Genomic DNA, 17,128 nt, shown 5'->3' with positions numbered 1-17,128 from the left:
AGAGCCAACTACGTTCACACATAGGCCAGACAGGGCAAGGACAGCAGATTTCCTTCCCCAAGAAACATCAGTGAACCAGATCGGTTTTTATTTAACTTTTTAACCATTGACAATAGCTGTCATGGTTACCGTTACTAAGACAAGCTTTATATTTATTAATTGAGTTTAAATTCTACCAGTTGCCATGGTGGGATTTGAACCCATGTCCCCAGACCATCTCTGAAGAAGAGTCATACGGACTCAAAACGTTGGCCAGAATATAACGATCGTCTGGCGGGTGTGCGCCCACCCGAAGGGGCGTAAAATGATGCGCGATGACGTCAGGCGAGCATCCCGACGATATTCCGGTCGGCGGGTGTGCGCATGTGTCAGCAGTGCGCCCGCCGACAATTAAAAGGCCCATTAAGGCTATTAAAGTTGTCATTGAATGACATTTTTTTGCTGCCCGTCCAACCTTATGGTTGGCGGGGCAGGCAAAAAGGCCTTTGCATTTTTTTTGGAAACCTCAGCCACGGGCGGGACGAGGTTTCCAACAGCAAATGAAAACGTTAACATTTCATTAATAACACGCGCATACGCGAATTTGCCTTAATTGGCCCGCCAGTGTGAAGTCGCAGTCTGGCCCCGCTCGCGGGCAGCAGTCGGCTTCCTGACTGTTCCCGCCCATCCCCCGCTGAGCCCGCCCGACAAGGGCAAAATTCTGCCCGTTAACTCTGTTTCTCTCTCCACAGATGCTGCCAGACTTGCTGAGTTTTTCCCAGCATTTTCGGTTTGTATTTCAGATTTCCAGCTTGTGCAGTATCTTGCTCTTATCCCCAGAGCGTCAGACTGGCCCAATAACATTACCACTACACCACTGTCTCTCCCATTGTTGTATCATTCCATTTATCAAAGTGTGTGAAATCTGGTTTGATTTTTAACCAAATGTGCCTCATGAATGGGATTGGATCATATTTCACTAGAATAACTGGATAGGCGGTGGCGTAGTGGTGTTGTCACTGGACTAGTACTCCAACACCCAGGATTCAATTCCCACCACGGCAGATGGTGAAATTTGAATTCAATAAAAATAATCTGGAATTAAAAGTCTAATGATGACAATGAAACCACTGTCGATTGTTGTAAAAACCTATCTAGTTCACTAATGCCCCTTTAGGGAAGGAAATCTGCTGTCCTTGTTTGGCCTGGCCTATAGACCCACAGAAATGTGGTTGACTCTTAAATACCCTCTGAAATGGCCTAGCAAGCCACTCAGTTCCCAAGGGCAATTAGGGATGGGCAATAAATGCTGGCACAGCCAGCAACGCCCACATCCCGTGAATGAATAAAACAAAGATTTCACTGCAAAAAGGTGTGCGTAAATTGGCATTGGATTCGTCGCTCATAGTGCTAGGGAGAGATGAAGTAAGGTGGGTGAAGGCTCAGGTGGAGCATGAAACCCTGGCACAGACCAGATGGTCTCTTTCCGCACTGTAAATTCCATATAAGGAAATGCACTCCCCACTCCCTTAGGTCTCCAGTAACGTCTAAAATCCAATGTATGAGAGACAAACTGCTGTCAGCATAAACAACGATAAACAATACTAATTAATTCCCTCCCAGGCTCCTCACTCATGACTAAACTCATTAACCTGACCTCCTCCTGAAAGGCCCAGATCACGGGTGCACAATTCATTGCCTTCCTGACATTTGCTGGGCAAATTGAGCCCTCACACCTGATTGCTGCAGCGGGGCCCTGACAAATAGCAAGGACCAAATACATCTTGACAAGTGGTGGATTCAAAACCCAATTAAAGCTGATTAATCTATTGGTTCTGCAGATCCATTTTACAGGCAGATAAATCTGGCGAGACTCAGGTTGTTTATACTGTGGTCAACAACTGGGAGTTTAAAAAATATTAATATTACTTTAAGACCTCTAAGAGTTGACTCGTGTCTAGGTAGCAGTGTGCGTCTCAGCATCCTCTCTCTCGCCCCTACTCTCCCCCACCCCCCCATCTTTTTTTCTCTCTCCCTCCTCCTACCTCCCTTCTTTCTCTCCCTCCTCTCTTTTCTCTTTCTTTCCTCCCTTTTCTCTCTCCTCCATTTTCTCTCTCTCACTCACGACCCTCTTCTTTTTCAATCTCGCTCCCTTCCTTCAATCTCTCTCCACTTTTATCCTCCTTTCCTTTTCTCCCTTCTTTCTCTCTCTCCTTCTCTCCCTTTCCTCCACCTTTCTCTCTCTACCCGGCATTCCATTGCATCATGAGTCAGCGGTAGATGTTCTGTACAGGCAGCTGTAAGGAACAGCTGGAGGCCAAGAGAGCGAAGAAGAGGATTGGACGGGAGAGCCAAAGATTTGGCCGAGGAGTTGAGTGCTGAGATAGTGAAAGAGGAAACAATTAAGGAGGCACATAAAGAGGTAAATATAACACTTGGTGTGCTGCATGTAAGAAGGAGCCAAGTTCAATCCCAGTATGTGTTGTGATACCTGATCTGAGGCGGGGGTTGGGTAGTTGAGGGAGTGGAAAACATGGAGGTTACTATCTGGGCTAGGACAAGGCAAAATAAATCAGCTGTGATCCCAGTTCCTGATCTCCGTCCATTACTGCCCACTAGATAGTGACCTTGCGTACACATCAGGACAGGACAGGAGAGGAACGGTCCAGGCTCTCCTGGTCTCCACCCACTTGGTAACACAAGAGCATGAAAAATAAAAGCAGGCCATTCGGTCCCTCCAGCCTGCTCTGCCAGTCAATAAGATCATGGCAGATCCAATGTGGCCTCACCTCCACTTTCCTGTCTGTCCCCCATAATCCTTGACTCACTTGTCAATCAAAAAGCTGTCTAATTCAGCCTTGAGTGTGTTCAATGACCCAGCTTCCACTGCTCGCTGGGGGGAGGAGAAGTTTGTTTGCCCACCTTGCTTCAGGCGGCACTCACGGTCATTAGTGCCAGGCTTCGCAGACAGCACCACATCACTTTCAGAGGGGCTCACAGGCAGGTCTCTACCTACAGACCAGCCATAAGGCGTGGGTGGCTTTTTAACGGCTGCAGGGCTAGGGCTTGCTTGGGGAAAGGGGATGAGTGGCCTCGAGCAAGGGAAGAGGCTGCAAGGCGAGGGCCGGGGAAGGGGGTATTGCAGTGTGTGTGTGTGGGGACACATGTTGATCTGTGCAAGTGACCTCAAGAGGGTGAGGGCTCAGGAAGCAGTCTCCAGAGATGAGGCCAGATGGAGATGTGAGGGTGTGTGTAAGAGAGTGAGCGGTGATGTCCCTTGAGCTGGCAGTGAGTGAGAGGCCAATGAATGTGCATATGAAAGAGTTTAGAATGATGAGATGGTTGCCTTACCCTGGCAAAATGGATGAGATCATTCATCCTCTATCTGCAGCAACCTCTTCTGTGCAGCATTGGCACTGATCACCACTGCCATTGCCTATCAAGCCAGAGTGGTGAGATTGCTGTCCCTCCTGTGGCTACAGCGGGGGTAGAGGGCATCATGGCGGGCTTCCATGGCATCCAAAAGGCATTCCAGGGACATGTCACTGAATCGGGGGGATTACAGTCTTCTTGCCTTTCAGGGCCATATCTCCTGTCCTGGGTTGGAAGCACTTAGGGGTGAGCATACGGCTGCACTTTAAATATGATGCCTGGCATGAGGAAGCAGTGAGGTGACCGCATGGCGGGCAAATGAGAACCCGCCCGTCATCAAAGCGGCGTGTTTCCCAAGAATGCATGATTAATGAGGTGGGGTTGGGACGATACAGCGTGAAAAGCAACGTTCTTTTTCCCGCCCGCGACCACACTTAGTGCAAATCTGGGATGATTCCACCCTTAGATGTTTCGATAAGATCACCTCTCATTCTTCTAAACTCCAATGAGTATCGGTCCAACCTGCTGAACCTTTCCTCATAACCCTTCACTCCAAGGATCAGCTGAGTGAACCTTCATGTTGGAGAACTGGAGACAAGCCTCACCTACATCCTGATCGACCTCACTGGCCCCTTGCACACACTGGACTACAGATTACAAAAATAACACAAAGTCACCCCACATCATCAAATCCTGCCCCCAACTGGCCCATTTTTGTTCCACTTGTGAAGACAAAGTCTCATTGATATTTGAGGATCTGAGTAGATTATGAAAGTTGTCTCGCATCCTAGCGTGTTCAGTGTATCTGGATGGCTGTGTACAGTGTTTGGTGTGTGTGTAACCACTTACAGAGCTCTGGCCATGATGCACAAATCCATGTTCAATTTTACCTCAGCAAACAGCGCATGGGACAGGGCACCACATGAAGTATAAACTGCAGGTAAAATTAACAGGTGCTCCTTGTGTCGTTAAAAACGCTGACCTTTGTTTATCTCAGTCTGGAGTGAGTGGAAGGAATAGTACAAATGGCTTCAGTACCTCTGGAGCAGTAAGGGGCATATAGTTAGGATTTAGTTTAGTTAGGTTTTCCTTACCCAACTGCCCTTGCGTGTGTGCGTCTGCATGCATGCCTGTGTAGTTATTAAGTGAAAAGGTGATAGATTTGAAGTGAATGAAGAGTAATGTTGGACAGGGTGTAATACCAGCACTGCATCTGATCTTGTGGTTTCTCCCATCCCAGTGAATTAGGTAATAATTGCCTCCATTGTCTCACTGGAAACATATTGACTTATGTCAGCTTGGCAGCATGCTCTCCTGGGAGTCAGAAGGTAATGGATTGGAGTCCCACTCCACCAACTTAAACAGAAACACTACGTTGATATCCCAGTGCAGTGACAAGGAGGTGCTGCACTGTCAGAGGTGCTGTCTTTCAGGTGAGATATTAAACTGAGGTCCCATCTGTCCTCTAAAGGGGACGCAAAACATCCCATGGCACTATTTCAAAAGAGCAGAGAATTCTCCCTGGTGGCCTGGCCAATATTTACCCCACAATCAACAATAAAACTTGGATCATCTGGCCTGGTTATTATTACACTGCTGCATTTGTTGCAAATTTGTGTCTGCTAATCAGCTGCTCTGTTTCCTCCAAACAGTGACCACACTTCCAAACATGCCTCATAAAGCGCGTTGAGACGTCCTGAAGTTGCGGAAGGTGCTATATAAATCCAGTCTGTCTTGTGGCTTTGTGTAACAACATTGTAACAAACACTTCCCTGAAGATTGATGATGTTGCTACACAGGCTACTCTTGTTAATTGGAAATGCATTTTTAGCTTGTTAAAAAAAAAGTATTATCCATTAGCTTGATTTAATCTTCAGTATTAGTAAAACCACACAGAAGGCTATTTTGCACGACTTTAATTCAAGTTAATTCAAATTAAGCACTTTTGCAATTAGAGTATAGCGTTGTCACCAAAACAGTTCTTTTCCACTTTTGCACTAACAGACCTACTGGAGAACGAATGCTGCCAAAGGCCATTCATTATCAACAACAGTTTCTGAAGTAAAATGAGAAGAAGGATTCTCTCATCTGAAAGTAAATACTAAATCTGTCAAATTACTTAATTCATAGCTGCTGTCAAAAGGTAATCCCATCTGTGAAAACCCTGTGGGTGGCAGCGGTGTCAGTATCCTTTAAGCAGAGGGCACAGCGGGGTTGTGGTATGTTACATAGAATTAAAGAACGTACAGCACAGAACCAAGTAAAAACAGCTGGCGCGATGAGGTAAGGTGAGCGTCCAGATGTCATCGTGCATGCACGCGATACATCGGTTGGCGGCCCCCACCAAACCCACCCGACGACAACCGGGAAATCCTGGCCGATATTACTTTCTCCCCCATGTTTATTTAGTCTCCCCTTAATTGCTATTTTCCTCAATTACCTCTTGGGGCAGCGGGTTCAACATATCCACCACTCTCTGGGGAACAAAGTTTCTCCGAATTTGCTATTGGGTTTATTGGTGACTATATTTCTGGTCCCAGCCTTAAACGCCCCCAGGAATGGAAACATCTTCTCTATGTTGACTTTATTGAATCCCTCAGCCTTCTCTTTTCGGCCAAGAAGAGAGCTGTAGCCTATTCCGTCTTTCCTGATATTTATAACCTCATAGTTCTGGCATCAGCCTTGAAAATCATTTTTGCACCTTTTCCAATGCTGCAATACCTTCTTTGTAATATGGGGACCAACAATGTGTTGCTGACCTAGTGATCAAGAGAATGTGAGTTCAAATCCCACCATGGCAACTTGAGGATTTGAATTCAGTTTTTGAAAAGCTGGCAATAAATAGCTGGTATCAGTAAAAAGCAAGTGTAGATTGTCACAGAAACCCTACAGGTTCACTACATGTCCTTTAGATGTATGAATGTATTTTGGGAAGGATCTCTAACGAGTTTGGACTTTCTATGACTCCAGTCCAACACCAACACAGTTGACTCTTAATACCCTCTGAATTAAGTCACTTAGTTGTATCAAAGGCTTGGAATTCTGTGGTGAGTAACTCTCCTCCTGACTCCCCAAAACCTGCCCGCCACCTACAAGGCACAGGTCATGAGTGTGATGGGATACTCTCCACCTGCCTGGATGACCGAAGCTCCAACAACATTCAAGTAACTCAACACCAGGACAAAGCAGCCCGCTTGATCAGCAACATGTCCACCATCTTAAACATTCACTCTCTCTGGTGGCACAATGTCAGCAGTGTGTACCAGCCACAAGATGCACTCCAGCAACTCACCATGGCTCCTACAACAGCACCTTTCAACCCCGCAACCTCTACTACCTAGAAGGACAGGGGTGACAGGCTCATGGGAACACCATGAGTTCCACTGCAAGTCAAATGCCATCCTGACTTGGAACTATATTGCTGTTCCTTTGCTGGTGCTGGTTTAAGATCCTGGAGTTCCCTTGCTGACAGCACTGAGAGTTACCTACACTACATGTACAGCAGCGGTTCAAGAAGGTGGCTCTCCATCACCTTCTCCAGGGCAATTAGGAATGGGCAACAAATGCTGGCCTAGCCACTGAAGCTCACATTCCAGGAATACATTTTCTTAAAAATCCAAGTTGCACTGCCTTCTCAAGGGCAACCTGGGCTGTTCAATGAACGCTAGCTTTGCCAATGGTGCCCATGTCCCGAGAATGGAGAATAGATTAGAAAAACCTTTAATAGGAACATGCCGTTTTTAAACGATTATCAGTACAGTCAACGTTGGTAGTGTGGAAACCAAAACAAAAAAAACCATCATCACAAAGTGAGGGGATGCTGCTGGCAACTGCAGACCCCAAACCATCGAATGGGAGACAACATCCTGCAAATTGTTCAGAAATGAGAAAGATACCATGACCCCCCACCCCCCGCCCCAGGCAAGCAGCACAAACTGCATCTTTTATCTGGAAAACTCTGATATGGTTTATGTCAGACTGCAACCATCAGAAAGCCTGCAGCTCGTGAAGGACCATTGAGTTGACTAACGTGTGCCTCTTCTGTGGCTCCAACGACCAGTGTTATTAGTTCAGTCTGACAGCACCATCGCTGTCCATAAATCAACGCTTTAGCACACTTCCTCGGCCCCGCAATAGTTCAATCATCTGATACAAGTTGTTTTACAACTTCTTTGAAATTCATACTCAAAACAGGAAAGAGTCTATTTACTGATTAAGTGCATCCTTCCTTACAACTATATAATTTGGAAAGCTTTCATTTGGGGGAGAGGTGACCATTCAACAAGCGCATTACAGTGAGGGGCACTCCCTTTAACAAAGGAAGTCATGAGAAATTACAATTCAGGAACTATAAATCATTAAAATAATGACAGTGTCTTCCTGACCATCAGAAGGACAATCATCTCAGTCCCAGGACACCATTGCAGGAGTTCCTCAGGGTAGTGTCCCAGGCTCAACCATCCTCAGCTGCTTCATCAGTGACCTTCCCTCCATCATAAGGTCAGAAGTGGGGATGTTCGCTGATGATTGCACAATGTTCAGCATTAATTGCAACTCCTCAGATATCCACCATCTTAAACATTCACTGAAGCAGTCCATGTCCATATGCAGCAAGACCTGGACAACATTCAGGCTTGGGCTGATAAGTGGCAAGTAACGTTCGCACCACACAAGTGCCAGGCAAAGAATATCTCCAACAAGAAAGAATCCAACTATCTCCCCTTGATGTTCAATAGCATTACCATCACTGAATCCCCCAACATCAACATCCTGGGGGTTACCATTGACCAGAAACTGAACTGGATCAGACATATAAATACTGTGACTACAACAGCAGGTCAGAGGCTGGGAATTCTGCAGAGAGTAACTCACCTCCTGGCTCCCCAAAGCCTGTCCACCATCTACAAGGCACAAGTCAAGAGTGTGATGGAATAATCTCCACTTGCCTGGATGGGTGCAGCTTCAACTACACTCAAGAAGCTTGACACCATGTAGGATAAGAATCCTACATGGATTCGAAAAGTCATATGGAGTTGAAGCATCAACTCTGTTTCTCTCTCCACAGATGCTTTCAGACCTGCTGAGTTTTCCCAGCATTTTCTGTTTTTGTTTCAGATTTCCAGCACCCACAGTATTTTGCTTTTATCTTAGGACAAGAATCCTTGATTGGCACCCCATCCACCACCTTCAACATCCAATCGCTCCACCACTAACACACAGTAGCAGCAGTGTGTATCAACTACAAGATTGACTGCAGCAACTCACCAAGGCTCCTTCGACAGCATCTTCTAAACCCACAACCTCTACCACTTAGAAGGACAAGGACAGCAGATGCCTGGGAAGACCACCACCTGCAAGTTCCCCTCCAAGCCACACGCCACCCTGAGTTGGAAATATATCGCCGTTCCTTCACTGTCACTGGGTCAAAATTCTGGAACTCCCTCCCTAACAGCACCTTGGGTGTACCTACATCACATGGACTGCAGCGGTTCAAGAAGGCAGCTCACCACCTTCTTCTCAAGAGCAATTAGGGATGGACAATAGAAATGCTGGCTTAGCCACCGATGTCTATGTCCCGTGAAAGAATAAATAAAAGAGAGAATTGAGCTTGTTACCCCGAAGGCCACTGTTGCTCTACTCAAAGACCCTGCTAAAAGATGGCTTCATGAGGAACTTGCGATGGTCACCACATCATGCATCAATGGAAAAGGGAGCGGAAGGTATGAGATGAAGCACAAAGGTGTCACCTGAGTGTTTCAAATGAATTCAAATTCCTATTGGCAACTCAAAAGTCTACAGTGAGGGAAAATTTTATGAAGGAATTGATTTTGTTTTAAATTTATTTGTTCTACGATGTGAATGACACTGAAATCGGCGAGTTGATTGAAAAGCGGTAAATCAAGACTTGCAGATCACATGACTTATCAAAGTGCTTTACAGCCAATGAAGTACTTTGAGTTGCAGTCACTGAGAAATGCAGGAACCAATTTCCACACAGGAAGCTCTCACAAACAGCAATGCGATAATGACCAGATAATCTCGTTTTGGGATGTTGATTGAGGGACCAAAAATTAGCCAGGGCATGAGGGATAACTCTCTTCCTCTTCTTCACAATCGTACTGAGATCTTTTACGTACATATGAGAGCATCATCTGAGCAATGGCACCTCCCACGGTATAGCACTCCCTTAGTATTGCACGGGAGTGTCAGCCTGGATTTGTTTGCTCAAGTCCTAGAGCAGGGCTTGAGCTCTCAACCTTCTGACTCAGAAGGGAGAGTGCTACCAACTGAACCACAACTGACACACTGCCCAACCTTACTCGCCCTGACAGTGCGAGGGTGCCTGATTAATGTGCACAGGGGTACTTTCAGGTTAAGGCACACTTTGCTGACATTCTGTTGGCTCAAAATATTGGGCCTCAGTCATTGGTATTTGATAGCTTCCCTAGTGTCACCAAGGAAAGAAATAAAAGATTACGCAATAGCTACACCAACAATCATTTAAAATAATCAGTCCAGCTCGTAATGTGGCTTATTAATGCTTGCTAGAAGTAACATACATTCATACACAGGGACCCGTTCTCTGCAAACAAAAGGGATATATTCAAGCCTTGCACTTTTTTGAATTACCCGGAAGCTTGGGAAGCCTATTGTTCCCTGTTGCTTTCTCCATGGCAACACCTCAGCCAATCAGAGATGACTTGCCAACCAATCAGCATCCTTTCCTCCTATAGTATTAATTGTTGTGATGGTTTGAAATTTGGCATTCTTGCAGTTGTCCCAATGAGTGCAAGCTGAACAGATCCAGCACCATGTCTCTCTTTTCAGCAATATTCAAATAAAGGATTCCTCTTCTTCAATGGGATACTCACGCCATCGGTCATTATTTCACATGCCTGCATCACAGAGAGATACAGGGCTACGAGAAAAGAGAGAGACTAATTGGATAGCTTTTTCAAAGAGTGTGATGGGAATGGCCTCCTTCTCTCCTGTATCATTCTACGATTCTAAAGGTGGTGGTGAGATTTTTCCCCTAATTGAGCTATTATACGTAACACTTTGCTGGGCCATTTCAAAGGACATTTGGGGCTGAATTGGGTGGGTGCGCGCCCGACCCAATCGGGCGTAAAATTGAACGAGAAGATGTCGGGCGAGCGTCCCGACATCATCACGCACTTGCACGATATTTCGCTCGGCAGGCGCCCGTAACAATCGGAAGTGCGCCCGCCGACAATGAAGAGGGCGATTAAGGTCATTAACGGTGCAATTGTTTCCGATTTTTCATGGCCCGTTCAAAATTACAGTTGGCGGACGGGTGAATCGGCCAGACTGCCTTTACATTTCTCATCAAACCTCGTCCAAGGGCGGGATGAGGCTTCCGTTGTGAAATATATTAAAAAAATAAATCTGTGGGCAACATTTTTATTGGGTATGTTTTCAGGTGCCCAATTGTGATGCACGGGCACTTTTTTTTCCGATTTTTAAAACTTTATTTTCGGGTCTGCATCTCCTTAAAGCAGCTGTCTGCTTTCAGGGAGATTTCTCGCAGCGCTCACAGAAACGCCATCGCCCGCCCTCTCCCACACCCCCCCCCCCCGCCCCCCCGGCTCCGGCAGCGCTGAGCTTTTCAGCACGTGCTTCGCGCTGGCCGTTCATTGGCCAGCCAGCGTGAAATGGCGGTCGGGGACCAATCGCAGTGGGTGGTCTATTTCCCGACCCCTCTCAGGCCGGCCGATCGTGCGCGCCCACCAAGGGTAACACTGAGGCCATGGAGTCGGCCACATAGTGTAGGATTCGAATCACAAGGAGGCCAGACCAGGCCTAGATCAGGGCAGGAGGTCCCTGCTCTGAAGCATTTATATTTTTACAGCCGTCTGGTGATTTTCAAGCTCATTTCTTCCTCTGCTGCCAGCCCACCATTGAGCAGATTTGTTGAATTCAATTACATACCTTACCACAGTGGGATCTGAACTCACAACATCTGGGCTGCTAGTCCATCATTCACATACTCAGCCTTTAATCCGCTTAGTGTTTGATCCTTTCTGCTCTTTACGAGGCATCCAGTCTGCCACTGATGCTGAAAAATTAAGTATTAATGTCAACTAATAGGGAAAGACAAGCTGACTCAGTCTATGGATTTTCTACTCCATCGCTAAATGCTGACTCACCTTTTGCATTTGTTTTTGTATTTGTGTTTTAAGGCATGTGGACTGAGAGCAGTCAATATGCTCAGTCTTAACTGATAAACATTTCCCTCTTCATCACATCAAGAGCAGCTGGCAAAGCTGCTTCATCTCTGACTTAGCTCAGCAAGGCTTATTTTTATTTCAGACGCAGGACATGGGCATTACCGACAAGGCCAGCATTCATTGCCCAAGCCTAAATACCTAGACAAAGGGGTGGTGAGGACGGAGTGCCTTGCTAGGCCACTTCAGAGGGCAGTTAAGAGTCAATCTCGTTGCTGTGAGTCTGGAGCTACAGAAAGGCCAGACCAAGTCAGGACAGCAAATTTCCTTCCTTAAAAAGACGTCGGTAAATCGGATGGGGGGAGAATTGTCTCCCCGTCGGGCAGGCCGGTCGGGCGGGGGCAGGCGCAAAGCCGATCGTCGCCCGCGATCAGCTGCGCTCCGCCATTTTACATGGGCGGGCCTTAATTGGCCCGCCCAGCGTGACACGCGCCTGGTGGTGCTCGGAGCTACCTGTGCAGGCGGGGGGGAGGGGGGGAGAGTCGGGGCCTGCGCTCTTTCGCACAGGCGCGTGAAAGAGCGCAGAAATCTCCCTGAGGCACGGAGCTGTCTCAGGGAGATTAAGTTCAGGTTTAAAGTTAGAAAAAATAAAAAAAATAAAATTATTCAGACATGTCCCCTCATGTGACACCGTCACAATTTATTTAATTAATAAAACCTTCATGAAACCTCTTCCCGCCCGTGGATAAGGTTTCATGAAAACCACGTTGGCCGCCTGGGCTCTTCGCCTGCCCCCCGCTAACCTTAAGGTTGGACGGGCAGCTTTCTCAATTAGGTTAATTGTTTTATTAATGGCCTTAACGGGCCTTTGACAGGTCAGCGGGCTCGCAGCCAACTCCGGTGAGCTCCTGCTGCACGAAAGATCGGAATGACGCGTGGCGATGTCGGGACACATGCCTGACATCACCACGTGTCACTTTACCATCGGCATGTGGGGCCCGCCCCCGCTCTCCAAACAGAAGATTCGGCCCATGGTGTTTCTTTTGCACCGATCCATTAATTCCATGGTCACCATTACAGGTACTAACTTTTCATTCGGAATTCATATTCCAACGCCATGGTGGGATTTGAACTCATGTTCTTGGATTATTACCATAGATGTCAGTGTATAAATTGACCTTTGAAGCCTGGAAAAATCTCTCCATAAAACAGGGGTTGATCTGTATGCTGAGTATAACAGTGAACCACTAGAATGGGTGCAGGTGGTTGTCATTTTGAAATGTCATCAGCAGAGTGGGCACTGCTTAAACTCCCATACATCTTCCCAACACATTTCGTGTCACCTGCTTTACCCCTCGCACCCAGTTATAAAGTACCAGGAAGTAAAACATGCACTTGCGGGGTGAAAAATTGAGGCTGACTACTAATGTGAGGATATCATGTCGTGGCTGAAAAGGGTGATCGACTTATATGCCAAGTCGATTTACATTTATATGATTTACAGTAATCACTCAGCTACTGTACCCAATTCAGGAGTTAGTCCTGCAAAATGGAGAATGTGCATCATTGCCTGGGAACCAGAGAGCCAACAAGTCTGGACAAGCAAACTTCAAGTTGCGGCAGTGTTGTTGATGGCCCATGCTTTTAATAGAGGGCTTTCACTCCCCCTGTGAACCTCGGTAAATTTTAAGAATTCTTTTTCTCTCAACCCCATTGAAAAAATACCAAGGTAAATAACTACAAATACTACAGCCAGGCAAACTATGAAGAGAGAGGTAGAACACAGACAGAGGTTGTGGATAAGATGCTTTTTCTTGGTGGGGGGGTGGGGGTGTTGGGTTGGTTGGGGTGGGGGAGGTGGGTGGAAATCCAACAGGTATCCTCCCATTATGCAGTCTGTATCTTTATGCAGCATTTGTTATCCCACTAGCTGTTTCAGGAGAAAATTCAGTTTAAAGGGAAAGAGGAGACTAAAAAACAAATTCTGACAAATTTTCTTTTGTAAATTATTATTTCTAAGTTTCGAATACCAAAAAGAATCCACAATGAACAAGATCTCGGGAGAGACAGAGATGAGGTAACCCTATCGATCCATCATCCATCCAGAAACAAAACCAGCAATCCCCTCATTACAAGAACCAACTATTAAATGATACCAAGGGTTTTGGCTCCATTTCCCTCCCACCCTTTGCATGGATTGTTCTTTATGTGTAATTGTGTCATGGAAGTAGCAAACAAGGATAAGCCCATCTTCTCCTGATCTCGAGTCATTTGCGATGATTGGCTGACTACTTGATTCATCTAAACATCTTCATCATCTACAAGGCTCAAGTCAGGAATATTCACCATTCACTTATTTGGGTGCAACTGCAACACCCAAAACTTCAGCCAAGACACCAATTCACTTGAGTGGCACCCGTGTCACCACATTCTATGTAAGCTCCTCTGACCACAGTAAGAGTCACTACAGTCTATACAATCTATAGGATGCATTGCTGTCATGAAAGCATAATAATTTTCATAATATTTTTCTGGTTTATTGTGAAATAGGTTTATGTGGGTAGTTGGGTCCGTCTGTGTGTGATTTAATTACATTTGGAGTCAAGTAGACTACAAGCTTTAATTTAACAAAAGAAGCTAGGTACTTGACATGCTAATGAGTAAACATGGGTGCTGGCTAAGCATGTAAGGTGTGAAGGGAATTTGCATTTTTAGATAGATGAAGGGAGATTTGGATTTCAAAGGGATTTTAGTCTGTTTACAACTAGCCAGATAAGCAAGGCTAAGGAATGTGTTTATTTTTCTCAAAAGTTACTGACGATAAATATTAGCAACATGAAAATTTTTTAGATTGTGAGGAAGAGACAGTTTCAAAGACATATGAAAATAGAATTTACACATTAAAAGAAAGAAACATATATAATGGAGAATGGGGCTGTGTGTTAGGAGAAGGCCAGTAAGATCTAACAGAAGTGTGTGAAATAGCCTTAATGAAGCATCCAGCATTTGCGCCATAAGCCTGCTGTCTACCAAAACTGAAGCTGGAGGAAAGCCAGTTGCAGTTCCATTTTCCAGGGTATTGTATTAATTTGCTGGGGGTATTGTGTTAATTTGCTGGATCTGTTTAAAATCTAAAATCTATTTTTGGACCATTTCCATAAAGGGGGTGTAACTGGGAGTCAGGTTAATTAGCAACTTTAGGAGTTATTACGATAGAAATTTGTAGCCTTATGTATGTGCTTGAAAACTTTTCTCTTGTTAATAAATATTTTAATTTAATTTTTTAAAAAAAATCTCTAAAAGTCTTGGTGGACTTATTACTTCTGAATTCAGTGCATGCATTTCGAAATAAATACAAATTGCAAGGCCGTTTTGATAGCGCGACCAATTTTTCCTCATGGATTCGGTCTGCCTGGCACACATCATCTGTCACCTCATAACACTGCAAAAACTCAAGGTTAGTTCAACAGTAGCTCCCTTCCCCTGTGATCTGTGAGAAAGGCAAGAGGAGCCAGGCCATGAGGTCATCATCTCTGAGTTACACACCATCCTGAATGGGACATACATTGACATTACTTCATCAACCTTGGATAAGTAATCTGCAATTTCTAATGTAACACCATTATGAGATCTGACAATTAACGCTGGATGAGCAGAAGTTTCCTCCAATTAAATATGAGGAGGATTAAAGCCATTGTTTATGGCCCACACTCCAAACTCTGTTCCCTAGTTACTGGCCAAATCCCTCTTGCTGGCAAGATTTCGCAACTTTGGTGTCACATTTGATCCCAAGCTTCTGATCTCATATTTGTGCCATCACTAAGACTGCCTATTTACACCTCCGTAATATCACCCAACTTTGCCTCTGTCTCAATTCATCCTCTGCTGAAACCCTCAATTCATGCCTTCAGTACTTCCATGCTCAACTATTTCAAAATGCTCCTGGCTGGTCTCCCACATTCCACCCGCTGTAAACCTGAGTTCAACCAGAACTCTGCTGCCTGTGTCTTAACTTGCAGCAAGTCCCATTCCCCGATCACTCCTGTGCTCTCTGACTTACACTGGCTCCCAGTCAAGCAATGTCTTGATTTTCAAATTCTCGTCCTTGTTTTCCAATCCCTCCATGGCCTAATCCTTTCCTATCTCTGTAATCTCCTCCAGCTCCACAACCTCCTGAGATATCTGCACTCCTCTAATTCTGGCCTCCTGAGCATCCCCGATATTAGCTGTTCCACCATTCAGTTGCCTAGGCCCCAAGCTCTGGAATCCCCTCCCTGCACCTTTCTGCCTCTCTCGCTTTCCTCCTTTAAGCCACACCTTTAAACTGACCTGACCTAATATCCCCTAATGCGGCTCGATGTCCTATTTTTGTTTTATAATGCTCTTCTGATGCATCTTGGGATGTTTCATTATGTTAAAGGCACTATATAAGTCAAAAACAAAAATACCTGGAAAAACTCAGCAGGTCTGACAGCATCTGCGGAGAGGGATACAGCTAACGTTTCGAGTCCGTATGACTCTTCATCGGGTCGTTGTTTTTGTTGTGAGAGAATCACGATCACAAGAACTTTACTGGTTGAAGGAGGAGGCCCACCTATCACCTATTTGGGGTAGTTAAGGATGGGCAATAAATGCCAGCCTTGCCATCAATGCCCACGTCCTGACAGCAAATAAAAGGAGGAGCTCCCTGACTTCAGGCTTAAATTTGAATCGGCACCCCACCCCCTCACTGCATCACCTCCCCCCTGCCCCAAACCCCGACAAGACTGTCTCAATACAACCAACTATTAAATGCCCCCAAGGGATTTGGCTCCTTTTCCCTACCACTCTGTACATGGCGACAAACCTCAATGTCAGAGGGTTGTACAGCAGCGCTTCCCAAAGCCTTTTCTGAGTGTGACCCCCATTTTAATGCCCCAGACTTTGTCTGACCCCAGAGTGAAAATTTGGGAGGACACAAGAGTTGTGGAGAGAATTGGGGGCGAGGGGGGCTGGTGGTGGTGGTGGTGGCATGGGGCTGGAGGAGAAAGGTGGGGACGGTGTGGCCAAACACTTACCTTTTCGCTGCTTTTCTCTTGCAGCAGGAATCGAGCCTCAAAAATCTGTCCGTTAAGCCACAACCACCGTTAGAGAGAGAAAAAAAACAAGGATTTAAAGGGGCCCGGCAGCTGTTAGCACTCACACCAAGCTTCATCGCAGCCATAGCTGCCTCAGAGTTTGTGACCCCCAAAATCGCGTCCTCTAACCCCATTGGCGGGGGGGGGGGGGGGGGGGGGGGGGGTGGTGCGGGCTCGTGACCTGCAGTTTGGGAATCCCAGTTGTACAGGATAAATACAATGAATTAAGAAGCCTGGACATTCGTCACCTACATTGCAAACTCAGCACCAAACCCCACGCAGTTGTAAAGCCGATGAATCCATACAATTTAAAAATCAATTTAAAAAGATTCAGCAAAGCATCTGTTCTCATTCACCACCAGAGAGAGACCCAAATCAGTCGCTTTAAATCCTTTTGATTGGCCAAAGTCAACTGGGTGCAGAGGTTAACATGTCATCCATGTTCTGGGCAGCTCACACACAAAATCAACGCAT

The sequence above is a fragment of the Cetorhinus maximus genome, chromosome 8 (assembly GCF_964194155.1).
Source record: "Cetorhinus maximus chromosome 8, sCetMax3.hap1.1, whole genome shotgun sequence".
Taxonomy (NCBI): Eukaryota; Metazoa; Chordata; class Chondrichthyes; order Lamniformes; family Cetorhinidae; genus Cetorhinus; species Cetorhinus maximus.
The sequence above is the reverse complement of the archived record's forward strand: the minus strand, read 5'-3'. Positions refer to the sequence as shown.